The sequence below is a fragment of the Lathyrus oleraceus genome, chromosome 1 (genome assembly GCF_024323335.1).
Source record: "Lathyrus oleraceus cultivar Zhongwan6 chromosome 1, CAAS_Psat_ZW6_1.0, whole genome shotgun sequence".
In the NCBI taxonomy this organism is placed as follows: domain Eukaryota; kingdom Viridiplantae; phylum Streptophyta; class Magnoliopsida; order Fabales; family Fabaceae; genus Lathyrus; species Lathyrus oleraceus.
This window is the reverse complement of record NC_066579.1, coordinates 132690429-132711184: the sequence shown is the minus strand read 5'-3', so window position 1 is coordinate 132711184 and position 20756 is coordinate 132690429.

Genomic DNA, 20756 nt, shown 5'->3' with positions numbered 1-20756 from the left:
GGAGTTCTTGCCCTGAAACCCATCTTCAAGCTTTCGTTCGCAAGATCTCTGCGTATACAACTGATCAGAAGCTATGGATGTATTTCTTCCAGGACAGTCTGTCCGGAGGATCCTTGGAGTGGTATACCAAGCTGAAATCTGCTGACATCAAGAGTTGGCAGGATCTGGGAGATGCATTCTTTAAACAGTATCAGTTCAATGCTGATATGGCTCCGAGTCGTACCCAGCTGCAGGGTATGTCTCAGAAAAACAACGAGGGGTTTAAAGAGTATGCTTAGAGATGGAGGGAGTTGGCTGCCCGAGTTCAACCTCCGCTAGTGGACAGAGAGATGTCCGATCTCTTCATGGGTACCCTGCAAGGGGTTTTTGCTGAAAGGATGGTGGGTTGTCCGGTAACCAACTTTGCTGATATTGTGGTGGCCGGAGAGAGAATTGAAAGTTGGCTGAAAATGGGGAAAATCCAGGGTGGTATTGCTTCATCATCAGGATCGAAGAAGCCATTCGGGAATGGTCAGCGCAAGAATGAGGGCGAATCAAGTGCTGTGTATGCCCAGGGAGGACACGGTAGGGATCGTTACTATCAACACACTGCTGCTGTAACCATTCCTGCTGGTAATCAATCAGTCCGACAGCAACGTCGGCCACCTCAACAGAGAGCTGGGTATCAGGTGAAAGGAAAAGGGGTTGATCGCCATTTTGACAAGCCGCCCGTGACATATTCTGTTCTGTTCAAAAAGTTGATGGATCTGGGGTTGGTGCAGCCGAGGGCGATGGTTCCGATGAGAACAGATCAGAGGCCTCCTAACTACGATGAGAATGCCAGTGTGAATTTCATTCTGGAACATCGGGGCATAACATTGAGGGCTGTAGAGCATTCAAGAATGTTGTCCAGGATCTGGTAGACTCCAAGGCAATCAACTTTGCGCCGTCTCCAAATGTGAATGCTAATCCCATGTCGGCGCATGGACAGGCAATGGTGGGTGCAATTGCTGAAAATTCAGGTCACACCGGTGCGGTAGGTGGAGAAGCTGACAGTGACTGCAAGTTCAATGGTTGGATAACGCCGTGCGTACCAGGAAGCTGGAAGGCTTAAACAGATCAGCACTGTCACTCGTCCTGAAGAGTAATGATTTCCTGTTTTGATTTTATCTGCATGAAAGCCATATGTGTTGCCCGACACGCAATGGTCCATTGTAAGGGCCACCTCATGTTCATAATTTGCATTTCTGCATCATTAATAAATGGATGTTTTTCAGTCAAAAAACGGTGTTCCCTGTCTTTCATTTATTTTTGCAGTTTAAAAACAAATAAAAATGGCAATGTTTATTTTCATTTTTCCTTTTTTGATTTGTCTCGTCCCAAATTCAAAAATAATTCTCCGGATCTCGTTGATAACAATTGGGTTACCCCTCATATGACTTCGACGAACCGATCTATCTTGCTGAAGAAGAAGACGAAGAAGATTGTGATCTGCTGGAACTAGCCAGGTTGTTGAAACAAGAGGAGAAGGTGATTCAGTCGCCCGAGGAGCGGGTTGAGGTTGTTATCCCAAGCACTACCGAGGTCAGGAAGTGAAAATTAGAGCCGCTTCAGAGGCGAATCGAGAGCAGAATGGTAGCCTTGTTGAAAGAGCATGTGGATGCCTTCGCCTGGTCATGTCAGGATATGCCAGGGTCGGATACTGGTGTCGTTGTACACAAGCTACCATGGAGAGAAGACCGTCCTCTAAAGAAGCAGAACGCCAGTGCCTGTATCAGAGAGCCATGGTGACTTTGTTTCATGATATGATTCGTCATGAAATCAAATGCTATGACATGATAGCAAAGTCCCAAACGGAAGTGGGGCATCTGGCAGACTGGGGGCAAGTCGTTTGACCAGTCGAGACAATTCAAACTGAGGTTGAATTCAAGTGAGTGCACTATCAGAGTGCGGTCCGGTAAGCTGTTGGGGTTCATCGTAAGGGAAGAATCGGGGTTCATCCTGCTTAAAAAAAAAAAAAAACAAATAATAAAAAAAAAATGCCTGAACCGAGGAAAATAAAGAAAGAAGGTTCGTGGTTTCTTAGAAAGATTGAACTACCTGTCATGGTTCACATCTCATCTAACAACCACGTATGAACCCACATTCGAGATGTTGAAAAAAGAAAGATCAAACGGTCAGGCAAATTAATGATTGCCAAGGGGCATTGAAAAATAAAAGGATAAGTTGCAGGAACCTCTGATTCTGATGCCTCCTGTGGAAGGAGCAATTGTCAAATCTGTACTTGACGGCCTTCGAGGGGTCTACGAGGTGCGTATTGGGGCAGCATGACGAGTCTGGTCGAAAAGAGCATGCAATTTACCTTAGCAAAAAGTTTACCGACTGTGAAACAATACATTCACTGTTCGAGAAAACTTGATGTACTTTGGCATAGGCTGCTCGCCGACTGAGACAGTATATGCTGGTTCATACCACTTTGTGGATTTCCGAGATGGATCCGATCGGGTATGGGTTTGAGAATCCAGTATTGACCGGACGGGTTGTGAGAGTGCAAAAGAGTATTGACTGATCAGTATACTCTCAGAAAGCAATCAAGGGGTGTATTGTCTGATTACATCTCTCTGCAACCCATTGAGGATTATCAACCGATGAAGTTTGAGTTCCCTGATGAGGACATCTCGAGGTGCTCCAATCGAAAGATTGAGAGTAACCGATCCCGGAGGAGGGGCCTGACCCTGAATCCGAACGGATTCTGATGTCTGATGGGGAGGTTAAGGTGAATAAGCTTTTGCTGCCAGGATAACGCTTGAAGGCACCAGCAGGGTGGCTGAGTAGGAAACTGGTATCCTGGGTATTGATCTTCGGTGTGTCTACTGGGGCAACTCCGTTCTCATTGGTATGGAGGCTGTATTACCTGTTGAAGTTCAGATTCCCTCTCTGAGAGTCCTGATGGACGTGAAATTGCAAGAGGCTGAATGGGTAAGGACCCGGTACGAAGAGTTGAGCCTGATAGAGGAAAAGAGGCTAGCAGCCATCTATCAGGGGCAATTATACCAGCAAAGGATGAAGCGTGCTTTTGACAGAAAGGTGCGACCTCGGGTATATCACGTGGGTGATATGGTGCTGAAAAGGATCCTTCCTCCTCAGAACGATCGTAGGGGCAAATGGACGCCGAATTATGAAGGTCCATTCGTGGTCAAGAAGGTTTTCTCTGGCGGAGCCTTGTTGTTAGCGACCATGGATGGTGAGGATTTTCCATCCCCTGTGAATGCGGACGCAGTTAAAAAATACTTCGTATGAATTGACCCGCTGGACGAAAAGAATAATATAGTCCAGGCAAAAATGGGCATCCCGGTGAACCAAAAACAGAAAGAAAGGTTCGGGCAAAAATTAGGGATATAGATGAAAAAATGTACACCCGGCAAGTCGAAAACCTGGAAAGGCGACTTGGGCAAAAAAGGGGTATCCCGGTGGACTGAAAACCCGAGAGGGCGGTCCAGGCAAAAGAGGGATTGAAACGAACAATTGCGTCTGGCATGATCGTTTACGCTTTGGTTAAAGCATCATGGATAATACCCGGTGGGGATCAGTCAGAATCGTCTTGTTCAGAAGGCAGAAAGCATGGAGAGTCTGAGGACATATGGGGTGTAACCGAGTTGGAACTCGATGAGATCACGAGTTTCACATTGCCATTAGGATAGATTTTTCCTTTTGCGCAATTACCTCTTTTCAGGAATTGCTTCCTTTGTATTGCTCATTTGAGCCACACTTTTTTCAATCAATAAAATGCATATTCAGTTAAATAATTTTGTTTTTGTTTGTCATTACCGCTTCGATTGCAAAAACATCCGATTATTTTGATAAAGAATCTTTGCATTTTAAGACATACAGGTTTCCTTCCAATGCATGTTTATGAGATTGAAACTTGAAATCTTAGTTGGAAGGTTGAGTGACCCAAGGGTTGAAATCTTGACACACCTGGGGCGCAGTTTTATCTGACGATCTGTTTTGCAGGTACTGTTAGGTATTCTTCACTCACTGGCAGGTTGTGATGTGGAAGCTTTGTAACAGATCCCCAGAGAGTTCGCTCAGGGACAAATGAATGAAAGCGACGAGAAGACGTTGAGGCCGACGACGACCTTTGAAATTAATCAAGAAGACTCTTCAAAGTCGGAAGACTTGAAAGTTTGTAATTCCCCGCAGAGTTCGATCAGGGACGAGTGCACGAAGAAGGGCGACGAAGAGACGACGAGAGACGTCCGGCGACCTTTGAAATTAATCAAGAAGACTCTTTAAAGTCGGAAAATCGAATTTCTGTATTAATTCCAGGAGTACATCTCTCGTCGAGCGCGGAGCGACTTGGAATATAAGATGATGGAGCAGAAAAGGTCCAGATGAGTCTGGCAATTCTCAAGCGAGGAAAGCTGATGCGAGATTGGGAGGTGGATACCGTGGTTCGATGAGTTGACGGGTGTTCTGAACCAACTTTTCTCATTTTCCAGCTAAATCCCCAAGCAGAGTCATAGGACTAGCTCCCCAGCAGATCCAAGGTTTGTGGACTTCCCCAGCCGAGTCAGGATGGTTATCGAGACAGGTTTACAACGGTATTTCCTCAGCAGCCAGGTCGGAAGGTTGCTATTCCCCGAGTGGAGCGGGTTTCAATGAAATATATCTCCAGCGGTTCCCCGAGTGGAGCGGGTCTTTTTCAAAGAAATATATCTCCAACAGTTCCCCGAGTGGAGCGGGTTCAAAGAAATATATCTCCAGCAGTTCCCCGAGTGGAGCGGGTTTCAAAGAAATATATCTCCAGCAGTTCCCCGAGTGGAGCGGGTCTTTTTCAAAGAAATATATCTCCAGCAGTTCCCCGAGTGGAGCGGGTTTCAATGAAATATATCTCCAGCAGTTCCCCGAGTGGAGCGGGTCTTTTTCAAAGAAATATATCTCCAACAGTGTTCATCCTACCTGTGGATTGAACAAGTTCCCGTGGCGGACGGATATCTGCATCCCCAGCTGAGATGATTCTACCTGTGGATTGCAGGAGTTATCCCCAGCGGAATAGCTTTCGTTTCCCTAGCATGGTCAGGATGGTTATCCCCAGCAGGTGTCAGATCGATGCTTCCCCAGTCGACAGGCCTGGAGGCTGTTATTCCCCAGCGGAGTATCTGTGAGCATTTCCCCAGTGAAGTCCGCAGGTATCTATGAGGGTCTTCCCAATGCCGAGTCAGGATTGATATCCCCAGCAAGTTAAAGACTGTTGTATCCCCACAGAGTGTTGGTGGTGCTTATCCCCAGCAGTTTCTCGGGCGGATTGGGTGCAAAGGAGGTGTTTCCCCAGCAAGGGTTGCCTATTTCCCAGCAGCAGTGTTATTCCCCAGCAGGGTGGAAGTCGGAGTAGTGACGAGTTCCTCAGCAGAGTGTCTCGTATTCCCCAGAGGAGTCCCTTGAGGGGGATGTTTTTTATGCATTCATCATGTAGCGTAAGCATAGCATATTGCATAGAAAAAATAAATAATCGCGTAGCATTTCCATAATTATGGAGCATTACGCAGAAAAAATCAATCATGCATCATTGCGAGCATAAGCTAGTCTCAAACCGTGGTTACTGTTCGAGAAGTGGTTTTGCCCAAAGGTGAAGAGGTGTTACTCCGAGGAGTTCAGCATCGTGATTGAATCAAAGGTATTTCCCCAGTAGTGCGATATTGGAGGAAATGTTTCCGTCGGACAGAGATGGAAATAACATCAAAGGACGTTACGCGATCAGCGCGATTCGAGCCGTGGTTACCGCTTGAGGATTGGTTTTGCCGGACAGTGAAGACGATACTCCGAGGAGTTCAGCATTGTGAGTTTGGAACCACAGTATTTCCCAGTCATCAGTAAGTGTCTGGTCGAGCTTGGTTGGTGTCAGTAAACATCATCATTCGATGTCCAGTAAACGTTGAGTTATTTCCCAGTCATTGTTTAATGTCTGGTCGGTCATTGTTTGATGTCCTGTCAACATTATTGTTTGATGTCCTGTCAACATCCTTGTTTGATGTCCTGTCAACATCATTGTTTGATGTCCTGTCAACATCCTTGTTTGATGTCCTGTCAACATCATTGTTTGATGTCCTGTCAACATCATTGTTCGATGTCCTGTCAACATCATTGTTTGATGTCCTGTCAACATCCTTGTTTGATGTCCTGTCAACATCATTGTTTGATGTCCTGTCAACATCCTTGTTTGATGTCCTGTCAACATCATTGTTCGATGTCTTGTCAACATCATTGTTCGATGTCCTGTAAACATCATTGTTCGATGTCCTGTCAACATCATTGTTCGATGTCCAGTAAACGTCGAGTTTTCTCCCAGTCATCAGTCAGTGTCTGGTTGAAAATGTTACTCTGAGGAGTGTGGTACCATGACGTCAGATCAACAGTGTTCCCCAGTAGTGCGATATTGGAGGAAATGTTTCCGTCGGACAGAGATGGAAATAAAATCAAAGGACGTTACGCGATCAGCACAATTTAGGGGTTCAAATGGAGAAAAGGAAATGTGGATACATTTTCTGGAGAGCGGGGTTCAAATGAAGATGGAGTTGAAGATTACATCCGGGATGAGGTCCTTAGGATCGTCTTCTGTTCATGTGTCACCTTAGACTCTGGCTGAGGCCAATGGAGGTCGTTATAGGTGTCTTCCGAGGAAGAGATACACATGCTACCTTCCTTTTGTGAAGGTTTACCCTCTGACATGTCGCCCTCAGAGTGGTTTGGTGTTATTTCCGACGTTGCCAGCGGAATTATCACGGGAGAATGGAGAAAAGGATATGCTGAGGCATTTTCCTGGGGTTCAAATGGAGAAAGGATATGCTGAGGCGTTTTCTGGGGTTCAAATGGAGAAAAGGAAATGTGGATACATTTTCTGGAGAACGGGGTTCATTCTGGCGATCGAGAGTTATCGTCAGGCGACTGGGGTTCAAACTGGAGATCGAGGTTCATTATGTTGGCAAAAAGGAGTGCTGAGGCATTTTCTGGGGTTCAAATGCAGAGGTCCGAGGATCGTTTGCGCAGAGAAAATTTCGGGGTTCAAGAAAATAAGAAAAAGAAGCAGAGAAACGTTCGGGGTTCAAGAAAATGAAAAAGAGATAAGAAAATTTCGGGGTCCAAGAAAAGCAGAGAAAAAAAGAAGAAAGAATAATAATCCCGAGCGGATGTGTGGTGATCAGACCATGGTTATCCCTGTGTTACCATTTATTTTGGTAACCAGGTCGACGTTTTTCGAGTTTGTTTCTTCGCCGATGCTGACAGGCGTTGTTAATTATATCCCATCAGAGTGCAAATTGTTCGTCTATTCTTGGTATTCAATCACTCTTCATCCTGATCATCCGAAAGCCGAGGCTATTTCGTATCGACAGGTTCACAGTGGATTGAATAGGGGCAGCTGTAACACCTCAAAATTTGCCCTCTTCTCTTGGGACTAGCATTAACATATTGCATACATTTTTAGGTCATTAGGCATTGCATATTGCATATCATGTGGTTACATTGTGCAAGCTATCCTCCCAAGTCTTGATCAGAAGATGAGGAAGTTAAGTGCAAGCCTAGGGTTTATTGACTGATCATTGGCCATCTGAGGATTGGGCTGTGAAATTAGGGTTTCATGATTCTCAATGGATGTTGGTCTTCATCTTGATTGAATTGATACATCATCATCATCATGGTTGGATGTCATCAGGAGATTGAAGAAGATTCCTTGAGATTAGGGTTTTGACCACTGGTCAACCCTAATCAGTTGTATTGGGCCAATCAGGGCTGGATCAGGAGATGAGGTTCCTAATGGTTATGGGGTTCATTTTGTGATTATATGGTGCTTATTGAGGCTAGGGTTGCACCCTTGAGCCATTTCAGTTGAAGATTGGAGCTCAGATTGATCAATGCATTGCCAGATTCATCTGTCAGTTGAAAAGTCAACTGTGGTCAACTGTACATGATCTGATGGATGTGGAGGTGAAAATGAGTTGAAGACATTTCATTCATGTTGGAACAAGTGTTGAATGACATTGCAAAGCTTAAAAATGAAGAAAATCAAGTCAGGACAAAAACTGCCAAAAATAGCAAGTGACTTGTAATTGAAGTTTCCAAAAATGGAAAGTTTTGGACCTCAAAGCCACGTGTCCAAGGAAGCTTCAAATGAAAATTTGTTCAACATGAAAGTTGTAGATCTTGTTCTCACCTTTCCAAAAAGTCCAGGAACTTGAAAATCCAATGTATGGTTGGAAAGTTATGGCTCAGTGAAATTCAGAAATGACCCGTAATCAGGAGGCCATAATTTCCACATACTTTGTCCAAATTGCAAGTTCTTTATATGCACAAACTCCATTTGACATGTACTTTGAAGGTGCATCATTGGATTTGTTCAAAAATGGCCAAGGCAAAAAGTCACTTTTCAACTGGACAGCTGAATTGGATCAGGGGCAAAATTGTCCAAATGTCAAAATAATTGGAATTTTTGAATGGGACTTTTTCCAACACCTCAGGAATGGCATTTTAAGCTTGTTTGAATTTTCATTTCATGCATAAGGCTTATAATTTGGAATGTGGTTTGAAAAATGAAGTGCTAAAAATGGACATTTTGCAAATACATGGTGAATTTGAGAAATACTCCACCAATGGACATGAAACAAGTTTCTACACATCACATGTGTCATTTAGAAGGTGTATGTGCTGTCAAAACATCTGGCACTAGCTGGCATGATGTATTTACCATTTTGCCCTTGTTTACAAAATGACAATTTCACTTAACATTCCATTTTGCTAATTAAGTAGATTAAGGCATGATTAAGCTACCATATATAATCTAAATCATCTCCTAATCATAACAGCATTGCACAATTACCAAAACCAGATCTGAAACTTCCACATTCTCTCAAAACCCTCAAGAACACAAACACTTTCAATTCCAAAATTCTCCATCAATTCTACACCAAAGTTCGAAATTCTTTTGGTTTGAATTCACATAATCATCCTCTCAAACTGTTTTGATGATTTGGAGGGAGAGGAGTATGAAATCGCAGCTGTATCTTCAAGCATCATCCATGGTGAAATTGAATTTTGAGCATTAGGAGCAACATTGATCGAACCTGAGCTTCGCACCTTGCTTCTTCATCCTTATACAACATCTGTTTTGGACTAATTCACGCGAAGAACAACTCCATAAGCACTGCCATTCCAGGTACCTTCGAGTTTCGATTGTCATATTTTGCTCAATAATCATGTGCTTTCGAAAGAGCTTGCTATGTAGATCATCATGATAGTTTTGGAATTGCGAATGCATGATTGTGTAGGGAGATATTCGGATTCGAATTTTGGATGTGAAACCCTAGATCGAGTGATTCGTGAGTTTTAGGAATTGTTAAGTTGAATAGAGTTGATATTCATGATCCTCTTGTTTAGACGGTTAAAACGGTTATAAGCATGCCAAGTTTCGTGAACTTTTGATGTTCATCCATTTTGTGAAAATTCTGGAAATGTGTGTGTTGAAGACGATGAGAGAGATGAGTTTGATCCAAAAAACTGTTTGAAAATTTGAAAATAGTGTTTCCCTCCCGCGCCATGCTGTAATTACAATAATGCCACTGTACAAATTCAATTAATTTGTTTAATTCTAAAAAATTCCATATCACATTAAAAATTCACAAAAATTGTAGAAAATTCATAAAAATGTGAGGATTTTTTCTATGACTTTGTTGATGAGTGTAGAATTTTTTTGACCTATTGGTCAAAGTTGTGCTTGGTAAAATTATTATTTGGCCTAGGCTTATTTCACATGTGTCCATTTTTGATACATGTCACCAATTTGATCATGAAATGTCCATATTGTAAAATAAATTCTTGAAAATTTTTGTGATGATTGTGGACTCATTGATGCTCATTTATATGTAAATTTCATGCATTTTTGATACCTGGTCAATGAGCAGCAAATTCTGGAACTTAGGTGTGACAATTTGTGTCACACCTCTTGATGTCAACTTGTGGAATTTAATTGATTGACCTATACATGTTAGAATTGAATGAAATTTTGCATGGTGAATTGTTGACATGTTAGGATGCTTGGTGAATGTTTGTAGAATTTTTCACTGCCTTTTCTAATTGATCATGATTTTTCATTTCTGGTGATTGAATTTGCAAGTCCATGTGACCTAGGTTGGTAGAATGATTGAGAAATGCTCATGTTGTATTGTATGGCCATGAAATTTGATATGCATGAACTAGACACATGTTAGGACCTCCCTGTTTTGGTCTCATCCATTTCTTTTTTGTTTTCATTGAGTTATGAATTTTTGAAGTGGATGTATACATTGATGTTGTGATTTGGAGCCTATTATTGTGTCTGTTTTTGTTGATTTTCATTAACATGGTTCCATTTGCCCAATTGAGCTCAAATTTGACATGGTAGACCCTGATTAGGTTCTGTTTAGGGGTAAATTATTTGAGAATTTTTGGATGTGTTTTGGTATGGATTTGAATGCAATAGTTCTGTTTGTATGCTTGGTGCTTCATTTGAACTAGTTTGCCTTGTTTTGTGCACAACATGAGCATGATGAATGATATAAACATGAGACCAATGGTGTTTGCTCTTGTTTGACTTTAATTTGAGATTGGTTGGTGGATATCTTGCTGTTTAGGAGTTTTTATTGCCTTTGGACCCTAGGCTTGGCCTAGTGGTCTAGTTGCTAATGTTTGCTTGATTTTTCAGGATCAAAAGCATAATGCACATGGAGAATGATCCAAATCAATTTTAAATGATGTGGTTTGATGTTTGTACACTAACATAACATTGTTTTGTAGGTGGTGAAGCTTAGGCTTGAGCTTTGAGCTTGCTTTATTGTGCATTGCTTTGTATAGTTTGATTGATTGAACACTTGCTGTTTGGTTTTGTCTGTCTGAGTACTAACTGTGTTGGATTGTTTCCAGGTACTTTAGTTGCTCAGTTCCTTGTGAACTTTTGCTTTGCGTTGCTTAAGCAACTTGCATTGAGGTAAGTCCTCTTGACTTCATGTAGTCTGGAGACCCGGCTGTTACCGGGCCGGGCAAATAAATGTCTGAAGTCCTCCTTAAGAGGCAATGATTGTGGTTGTTTAATTTTGTGCCTAAGCAGGTGAAAGTCCTTAATTAAGGCAATTGGTGGAAGGTAGGGGTATGCAGTCTACCCCCCACTATTCAGTTGAGTCTTCTCCTTGCTCCCATTACATGGTTGTAGCATTGAGATCAAAAGCCCAAGATCTGTGCAGTGCACAATCGAGTCGGAGTCATCGAGTATAGAAGGGTTCCCCCATTCTGGACCCATGCTCATTTGTCAGAAGCTCTCCCTGGTTAGGGATAAGAGCTGTGAGGTCTGATCCTCACTTCATCCTTTCATCTGCTTCACCTTAGCCTCGTAATGGCAAGGTTAAGAGCAAACACAGCCTGTACAGACGATTGCTTAGGCAGTCAAACCTGATTGATTGAGCCCCTTGTTTGGCTATAGTGCGTGTTATGTGGATATCTGATTGACATGCTTGTTTGAGATACCTGTTCTCATTTGATGATATATGATTGTATGCTTGTGTGCTAGCTTCTTTCCTGGTTAGGTTAGTTTGCTTATGCAAGTAGGATAGAAAACCGAACTTAGGGTTAACGATGCATGACAACATTAGGCTCGAGTCTCAGCTCCCTAGTTGTGTATCTTTCCCCGGTTTCTGGTTAGCAATTTAGTCCCTTTCAGGGGAACTACATCGCCCTGATCCTCGTTCCAGACGAGGTATGTAGGCAGGTGGTCGTGCGAGACCACTCCGGGCAACCTTTTTCTTTTTTGTGTGTGTTTACTTGTTATCTGACTGTGTGTTTTGGCTCGGATGCCGACGTAAGTCCAGTGATTGGCAGTCGGGCTCCACGTTTGCCCTTTTGAGTGTGTTTTGGTTCGGATGCCGACGTAATTCCATCCAGTGGTTGTCGGGCTCCATGTTTGCCACCCTTGCTTGTTTGATTGTTTTGTGTTGTTTGGCGTGCGTAAGCCGAACTACAGTGGCTCTGATTCTTGTTCCAGACAAGATATGTAGGCATAAGGTGCGATACCTTATCGAGCTCCCTTCTCTTAACCCCACCTGCGTTCCCCGTGTGTGTGTGTGATGTTTAGCAACCTTTTCTTTATTCTAGGACGTGGATCCCTAGGAGTACCTAGGACGTGAGGGGTGCTAATACCTTCCCCTTGCGTAACCGACTCCCGAACCTTTTCTCTCTGGTCGCGAGACCATGTCTTTCCAGGTTTCTCTGAGCGTTTCCTTTCCCTATCTTGGGATAAATAACGTTTAGTGGCGGCTCTGTGTGTTTTTATTTTTTAGGCTCGCCGGTTGATTTTTCGCAGGATGCGACAGGGAGGAGGATATCTTCGTCAGCCACCTATCATCGTTCAAGTATGTTGAAATGGACGGTGAGATATGGGAAACGCCAAGTCAAGCATTCGAAACCGTCAAGGTGGAGAATGCTATTTTTGCTAAAGAGGAGAAGCCGTCCATTTCTTCGTATAAGCAGACTGCTGAGGTGGTGAAGAATGGAGAAGCTCCAGGTTGGGGGAAGATGATGGACATCGCCGCCAAGAAAGACCGATTTGGGGTGGGTTATCAGCCGGGACAAGGCTCGTCTGATCAGAGCAAGGGACGTCGTCAGCCATTCACGTTCACCAGTGCTGGAATGCTGGATCCAGATCACATCTGTATGGTGGGTGAAGAGGTCGATAGTGACTGTGAGCTAGATCAATGGATAAAACCGTGCGTATCAGGGATGGAAGTCCAGAACTGGAAGGCAGAAAAGATCATCACTGTCACTCTACGTGAAGAGTAATATTTCATGTTTTTCAATTTTATTTGCATGGAAGCCATACGTTTGCCCGAAACGTAATGGTTCATTGTAAGGGCCACCTCATGTTTCACTTTGCAATTTTTGCATCATAAATAAAAGGATGTTTTTCAATTAAAAGTGGTGTTCCCTGTTTTTCATTTATTTTTGCAGTTTAATAAAAACAAAAATAAAAATGGCAATGTTTGTTTTCATTTTTTTCATTTTAATTTGTTTCGTTCCGGTTCTAAAGCAATGCATGAATCAACATTCATGCAGATGCGATCATTCTCCGGATCTCGTTGATAATAATCCTGTTACACCCTCATATGACTTCGACAATCCGATCTATCATGCCGAAGAAGAAGGCGAAGAAGATTGTGAACTGCCGGAGGAATTAGCCAGGTTGTTAAAACAAGAGGAGAAGGTGATTCAGCCGCATGAGGAGCAGGTTGAGGTTGTGAATCTGGGTACCGAGGAGGTCAGAAAAGAAGTGAAAATCGGGGCCGCGTTGGAGGAAAGTGTTAAGAGCAGATTGGTAGCACTGTTGAAAGAGTATGTCGATATCTTCGCCTGGTCTTATCAAGATATGCCAGGGTTGGATACCGATATCGTTGTGCACAAGCTACCGTTGAGAGCAGATTGTCTTCCAGTGAAGCAGAAGTTGCGCAGAACTCGACCTGAGATGGCCATGAAAATTAAAGAGGAAGTGCAGAAGCAGTTGGATGCTGGTTTCCTCGCTGTTACTAATTATCCGCCTTGGGTCGCAAACATTGTGCTGGTGCCGAAGAAGGATGGAAAGGTGAGAATGTGTGTGGACTACCGGGATTTGAATAGAGCTAGCCCGAAGGATGATTTCCCATTACCTCACATTGATGTGTTGGTAGACAATACAACTCAGTTCTCGGTGTTTTCCTTCATGGATGGCTTCTCTGGCTATAATCAAATTAAAATGTCGCCAGATGATATGGAGAAAACAACATTTATCACACCGTGGGGCATTTTTTGCTATAAGGTGATGCCATTTGGTCTCAAGAACGCCGGTGCTACTTATCAAAGAGCTATGGTGACTTTGTTTCATGATATGATTCATCATGAAATCGAATGATATGTTGATGACATGATAGCAAAGTCCCAGACAGAAGAGGGGCACTTGGTAGATCTGGCCAAGTTGTTTGACCGGCTGAGACAGTTCAGATTGAGGTTGAATCCGAATAAGTTCACTTTCGGAGTGAGATCCGGTAAATTGTTGGGGTTTATTGTAAGCGAAAGAGGAATCGAGGTTGATCCTGCTAAAGTAAAAGCAATACGAGAAATGCCTGAACCGAGAACAGAGAAGGAGGTTCGTGGTTTCTTAGGTAGATTGAACTACATTTCACGGTTCATATCTCATCTAACAGCCACGTGCGAACCTATATTCAAGTTATTGAGAAAAGATCAAACGGTCAGGTGGAATAATGATTGCCAAACGACATTTGAAAAGATAAAAGAATATTTGCAGGAGCCTCCGATTCTGATGCCTCCTGTGGAGGGATGACCGTTAATTCTGTACTTAACGGTCCTCGAGGGGTCTATGGGGTGTGTATTGGGGCAGCATGACGAGTCTGGTCAAAAAGAGCATGCCATATACTACCTAAGAAAAAAGTTTACCGACTGTGAAACAAGATATTCACTGCTCGAGAAAACTTGCTGCGCTTTGGTCTGGGCTGCTCGCCGACTGAGACAGTATATGCTGATTCATACCACTTTATTGATTTCCAAGATGGATCCAATCAAGTATATTTTTGAGAAGCCAGCATTGACCGGGTGGGTTGCGAGATGGCAAATTATTTTGACCGAATATGATATCCAGTATACCTCTCAGAAGGCGATAAAGGGGAGTGTATTGTCTGATTACCTCGCCCAACAACCCATTGAGGATTATCAACCGATGAAGTTTGAGTTCCCTGATGAGGACATCATGTTTCTCAAATCGAAAGATTGTGAGGAACCAATCCCGGAGGAGGGGCCTGGCCCTGAGTCCGAATGGATTCTGATGTTTGATGGGGCCGTTAACGTGAATGGTAGCGGTGTTGGTGCTGTTTTGGTTACGCCGAAGGGATCTCACATTCCTTTTGCTGCCCGGCTAACATTTGAGTGCACCAACAACGTGGCTGAATATGAAGCTTGTATTTTGGGGATTGAAGAGGCGATTGATTTGCGGATCAAGAACCTCGTAATATATGGAGATTCAGCTTTGGTTGTGAATCAGGTTAACGGAAAATGGTATACGCATCAATCTCATTTAATTCCATACCGGGATTATACGAGGAGATTGTTGACGTTTTTCACCAAGGTGGTATTGCATCATGTGCCGAGAGAGGAGAATCCTTTAGCAGATGCTTTGGCTACTCTGGCCGCTTTGATTAAGGTGCAGTGGTGGAATCAGTTCCCCAGTGTTGAGGTGGGACGTCTGGATAGACCGGCTTATGTGTTTGCTGTTGACACAGCGCCTGACGATGAGAAGCCGTGGTATTACGATATCCAGCACTATCTGGAAACCCAGGAGTATCCTGAGGGAGCATCCAAGAAAGACCGAAAGACTCTGAGGAGGTTGGCCATGGTGTTCTATCTGAACAAGGATGGGGTTTTGTATAAGCGGAATTTTGATTGGGTTTTGCTTAGATGTGTTGATGACAGAGAAGCAAGCCAATTGATGAAAGAGGTTCATGAGGGGTCGTTTGGTACCTATGCCAGTGGAAATTCGATGGTAAAGAAGCTATTAAGAGCTGGGTATTATTGGATGACAATGGAGGCCCAATGTTTCAATTTCGTGCGGAAGTGTCATAAATGCCAGATTTATGCTGATAAGGTGCACGTGCCTCCAAATCCATTGAGTTTGATGTCGTCTCCGTGGCCATTTGCTATGTGGGGCATTGATATGATCGGAAAGATTGAGCCTACGGCTTCGAATGGGCACCGATTCATATTAGTGGCTATTGATTACTTCACCAAGTGGGTGGAAGCAGCCTCTTATGCGAACGTGACGAAGCAGGTCGTGGCCAGATTTCTGAAAAGAGACATCATTTACAGATATGGGGTTCCCGAAAGAATCATTACTGATAATGGTTCTAATCTCAACAATAAGATGATGGCAGATTTGTGCCGGGAGTTCAAGATTGAGCATCACAATTCTTCTCCTTATCGTCCGAAGATGAATGGGGCGGTTGAGGCAGCCAATAAGAATATTAAGAAGATTGTGCAGAAAATGGTCGTGACCTATAAGGATTGGCACGAGATGTTGCCGTTTGCATTGCATGGGTACCGAACCTCGGTGCATACATCTACTGGGGCAACGCCTTTCTCTCTCGTATATGGGATGGAAGCCGTGTTACCGGTTGAGGTTCAGATTCCTTCGTTGAGAGTCCTGATGGATGTGAAATTGCAAGAGGCTGAATGGGTAAGGACTCGGTATGAAGAGTTGAGCGTGATTGAGGAGAAGAGGCTGGCGGCCATCTGTCATGGGCAGTTGTACCAGCAGCGGATGAAGCGTGCTTTTGACCGAAAGGTGAGACCTCGGGTATACCATGCAGGCGATATGGTGTTGAAAAGGATCCTTCCTCCTCAAAACGATCGTAGGGGCAAGTGGACACCTAATTATGAAGGTCCATTCGTGGTCAAGAAGGTTTTCTCTGGCGGAGCCTTGTTGTTAACGACCATGGATGGTGAGGATTTTCCATCCCCTGTGAATGCGGACGCGGTTAAAAATACTTCGTATAAGAGACCCGCTGGACGAAAAGAATAAAATAGTCCAGGCAAAAATGGGCATCCCGGCGAACCGAAAAAAATGAGAAAGGTTCGGGCAAAAATTAGGGATAAAATGAAAAAATTATACACCCGGCAAGTCGAAAACCTGAAAAGGCGGCTTGGGCAAAAAAGGGTATCCCGGTGGACTGAAAACCCGAAAGGGCGGTCCAGGCAAAAGAAGGATTGAAACGAACAACTGCGTCTGGCATGATCGTTTGTACTTTGGATATGACATGGATAATCCCCGGTAGGAAGCAGTCGGAAGCGTCTTGTTCAGAAGGCAGAAAGCACGGAGAGTCTGAGGACATATGGGGTGTAACCGAGTTGGAACTCGATGAGATCACGGTTTCACATTGCCATTAGGATAGATTTTTCCTTTTATGCGCAATTACCTCTTTTCAGGAATTGCTTCCTTTGTATTGCTCAGTTTTGAGCCACCTTTTTCAATCAATAAAATGCATATTCAGTCAAATAATTCTGTTTTTGTTTTCATAACCGCTTTGATTGCAAAAACATCAGTTTATTTTGATAAGAATCTTTGCATTTTGAGATATGGAGATCCTTTCCATTGCATGCTTATAGGATTGTGAACCTGAAATCTTATTTGGAAGGTTGAGTGACCTAGGTGTTGAAATCTTGGCACCCTTGGGGCACGTTTTTATCTAATGATCTCTTTTGCAGGTGCTGTTAGATATTTTCACTCACTTGCAGGTTGTGATGTGAAGCTTTTGACAAGAGATCCCCATGGAGTCCAGTCAGGGACGAAGAATTGAAGAATGTTGAAAAGACGGCGAAGGATGACGACGATCCTGGAGTATTAATCAAGAAGACTCTTCAAAGTCTGAAGACTAGTAAGTTTGTGTGAATCCAGGGAGTTCGATCTCCGTGGAGTACGGAGAAGTCGAGAATACAAGGTGATGAATCAGAAAAGTCCAGACGAGTCTGGGAGCTCTCAAAAATGGAAAAAGGATACTGGATTTAGATGTGGAATACCAGGGTTCGACGAGTCGACGGGTGTTCTGTGCCAGACTTCCCTTATTTCCCCAAGCAGAGTCGGGATTGTTACCTCCCTAGCAGATTCAAGGTCCATGTCTTCTCTAGCAGAGTCGGGATTGTTATTTCCTCAGCAGTTTCGAGATTGATATTTCCTCAGCAGCCAGGCCGGAAGGTTGCTATTTCCCCTAGCAGGGTTGGAGATTACTATTGCCCCAATGAAGGTGTCTGTTGCTAGTTTTCCCCCCAGCAAGTCAAAGGTTGTTGTTTTCCCCGCAGAGTGTGTTGGTGGTTTCTTCCCCAGTGAAGTCCCCAGGCGGGTCGGGTGCAGAGGAGGTTATCCCTAATGAGGGTTGCCTATTCCCCAACAGCAGTGCTATTCCCCAGCAGGGTGGAGGTTGGAGCGTTAGCGAGTTCCTCGGCAGAGTGCCTCGAGCTCCCCAGAAGAGTCCCTTGAGAGGGATACTTTTTATGCATTCATCATTTAGATAAGCATAGCATATTGCATAGCTAATTGCGTAGCATTTCCATGATTATGGAGCATTACGCTAAAAGTCATCATGCATAAGCATTGCAAGCATAAGCTAGTCTCCAGCCATGGTTACTGTTTGAGAGGTGGTTTCACCAGAAGGTGAAGATGTTACTCTGAGGAGTTTGGCATCGTGATTTTAATCAACAGTATTCCCCAGTAGTGCGATATTGGAGGAAGGATTTCTGTCGGGCGGAGATGGAAATGATAATCCAAGAAGTTTCGGGGTTCAAGAAAAGCAAAAAAAAGTAAAGAGAGAAAAATCCCCAGCTAAGCGCAAATTGTTCGTTTGCTAGGGTTGAATAGAGGATAGCATGCTCATGGCTTGTTATCCCCAGCATGGGTCGTTGGCACGCGTGCCGCCTCATTTATCATTGTTCCTTATCTCTGCCGATGCTAACAGGCATGACAAGTTTTTCGGGTATTCAGACCGATGTGGCGTTCAGGCCAGTTTTTCGGGTATTCAGACCGTTGTGGCATTCAGGCCAGTTTCCGATGTTCAGATCGAAGAAGCTTCCGAAGTTCAGATCGATGCAGCTTGCGGCATTCAGGCCAGGTTTCCGGTGTTCAGGCCGAGATGGGTATTCAGGCTAATTTCCGATGTTTAGATCGAAGAAGCTTCCGAAGTTCAGATCGATGCAGCTTGCGGCATTCAGGCCAGGTTTCCGGTATCCAGACCGAAGTGGTATTCAGACCGAAGTGGCATTCAGGCCAGTTTTTCGGGCATTCAGGCCAATCTCTCGGTGTTCAGACCGGCATTGATACTCTCATATTCCGATGCTCAGTATTCAGACTGATGAGCGACGTTCAGGCCATGGTGGTTCCTGTGTTACCATTTATTTTGGTATCCAGGTCAATTTTCTTTTCGGTATTCAGGCCGATTCTCACCGTGCCAGACGGATTCTTCTTTTGAGATTGCTTCTTTGCCGATTCTGACAGGCATTGTTAATTGTTTTCCCGCGGAGTGCAAATTGTTCATCTGTTCTTGGTATTTAATCACTCTTCATCCTGATCATCTCAAAAGCCGAGGCTGTTCATATCGACAGGTTCATAGTGGATTGAATAGGGGCAGCTGTAACACCTCAAAATTTGCCCTCCTCTCTTGGGACTAGCTTAGCATATTGCATTTCATTTTTTAGGGCATTAGGTATTTGCATGTTTCAGAAGATAGAGAGGTTAAAAGATTCATGCCTGAGGGTCTCATGGATTGATCACTAGCCATCTGAGGGCTTGTGCTTCAATTAGGGTGGTCCTTCAAGGAATTTGAGCATTGTCTTATTGGCAAGGGTACATCATCATCATCATCATCATGGTTATGTCATACTCAAGGGGCTCATTGTTCATGCTCAGATTCTTTGGGATTAGGGTTTTGACCTCTGGTCAACCCTAATCAGTTGCATTCTACCAGTCAGGGTTTCTCAAGGAGATGGGGTTTATTTCTTGGATGGAGATCATATGATTATTATGTGGAGCTTACAAGGGCTAGGGGTTCCTTTTGGAGCCAATTCCTCAAGTGTTTGAGGCTCAAGCTGATCAAAGCATTTCCAAGTCATCTGTCAACTAAAAAGTCAACAGAAAGTCAATTGAGGGCTAGGAGGTGGAGAAAGGGGTTTTCAACATCTCATTCATGTCCAAAAGAAGCTTATTCATCATGTCAAATGTTTATCTTGAAGAATTTGAGGTCAGATCAAAACTTTCCAAAAATGGAAAATGACCTGTAATTGGAAGTTTCCAAAAATGGAAAGTTTTTGGTTCAAATTCAACTTGATCTTACATCATCAAAGAAGCTTCAAATGAAATTTTGTCCAACATGAAAGTTGAAGATCTTTCTCTCCCATTTCCAAAAAGTCCAAGATCATTAATTTATGATGAATGGTTGAGGAGATATGATCAAATCATGGCAAAGTGTGCTTGAAACTTCAAATGGGCATAACTTTTGATTCATAATTCCAAATTTGGTGGTTCTTTTTGCAAAATGCTTCTTATGTCATGAAGTTTCCAAATCAATCATCACATTGCATAAAATTTCATCACATGATCATTTGCATATCCATGCTCATTTTGGAGGGAAATTGCAAAATTTAAAAATGGTGCATTACATGAACTTTTTATCATTGCCAATGTGTTAAGAAAATGATTTTAAGTGCATTTGAGCTGGTAATGGTTACTGTTCACGTGTGCATGCTTCACACACCCTCCAATTTGTCATTTTTTGCCATGCACCTTATCTTGATTAATTTCAACTAAAACATGGTTAATTTGGATTAAGAGTGGATTAGTGAAGCATAAATAATGATAATCATAACAGAATTGGAGAGAATTCTAGATCTAGATCTCAAAATTCTCTCTCCCTCCAAAATTATCTTCTAATCAAAATTCAAATTTCTTCAACATAACATCTTGTTTTTGTTGAAGATTCATGATCAGTGAGTTGGATAGAGTGTGAATCCAGTGTTTGTTTGAAGAATTCGAGCATAATCAAGCAGTTGAAGCTCAAGAACTCAAGAATGGAAGTTGTTTGGTGAGCTAGATCTACACGTTTCCAAGCTTCAAATTCTTCATCAATCATCATTACAAGTGTTCTAGAGTTGATTTGGATCACTGCCAAGCCTTGGATCGT